Source organism: Strongylocentrotus purpuratus, unplaced genomic scaffold, assembly GCF_000002235.5.
Source record: "Strongylocentrotus purpuratus isolate Spur 01 unplaced genomic scaffold, Spur_5.0 spur5_scaffold_19, whole genome shotgun sequence".
Taxonomy (NCBI): domain Eukaryota; kingdom Metazoa; phylum Echinodermata; class Echinoidea; order Camarodonta; family Strongylocentrotidae; genus Strongylocentrotus; species Strongylocentrotus purpuratus.
Window position 1 is genome coordinate 19,072,076 of NW_022145604.1, and position 1,302 is coordinate 19,073,377.

Genomic DNA, 1,302 nt, shown 5'->3' on the forward strand with positions numbered 1-1,302 from the left:
TGAACATGATGGACAAAAAAGCGGACAAAGTATACAGTTCCTCATTCTACCCTCAACAATTGCTATGGTAGACAAATGAACATCCCTTCACTGTCATTACTGGTATGTAAAAATCTGTAGAACAGGTGTCACATGCATATTCACCTGTTCTACACATGTTTACATATAGCAGTGAAGGGATGTTCCTTTGTCTACCATAGCAATTGTTGAGGGTAGAATGAGGAACTGTATATTTTGTCCGTCATGTTCATAGTGAGATTCGCTCTTATTTTGATATACATGTACATGTATAATATATTTGCAAGAAAGCTACCTATTATTTCTGAATTCTTTTGTAAATTGTTATGACTAAGAAAATAAACTATTTAGTAGCTGTGAAGTTTGTCTTTAGTCTGCAGTACATATTATACAAATCAAAGGTGACACAAATCCAATTACTGGTACACAAGCTAAATTACTTCTTGTCTTCCTTCAATTTCATTCTTTGAAACTATCAACCATTTCAAGATAGATTTAAAATGAGTCATGTTTTAAAGCATGATTGTTCATTTTGACATTACTTATTAAGAAGATCTTAGACATATCGCACTATAATGTGATGGACTAAGAAATTCAATATTATTATGATAATAATCCTTATTATTACTGTACATACATGTATACTTGGGTCTTTTAGCAGTTGCTGAGAATAAGTGGTACCGGTATATAATACCTCACCCCCTAGATTTCTTTATTTGCTGTTGTCTTATTCGCTTTATTTAACGTCTATTTGGTGAAATATCAAGTGATACATGTACATACATGATCCAAACCAAGACTAAATTATTACCTTGTTGTCACAGGAAATAAACAGGTTAAAATTTGGAATAAAACTTGATGTATACTGGTAGTCTCTTTTTGTGCATATTGAATGTTTGGTTCAGCTTGATCTTGAGCTCTGGTATGGGCATTGTATGTCGAGAGAACATGGCTATAACTCATTCTGGATTGTTTATCCTGCAGTAGATTGATTGTTTGAAACAGTAAAATAAAAAAAACCTCACAAAAACTTGCTGGAAATCATCTTCAATAAAAACCACAACTCTCATTTGCACATAATGACCTGTGTTAAGCACATGGTGTCGGTCCTACTTCCCTTGATTTCCTTATATATCATAATGCTCATTACTCGGCCCCTATCTATTTTCTACCAAAATTGTTTGGCACTTGTCATTTATTTTAAATTTTGAACATTCAGTGTAATTTCTGTATTTATCACAATATTGAGATACCTGTTTGAATTTATATACACCTGCTATGGCA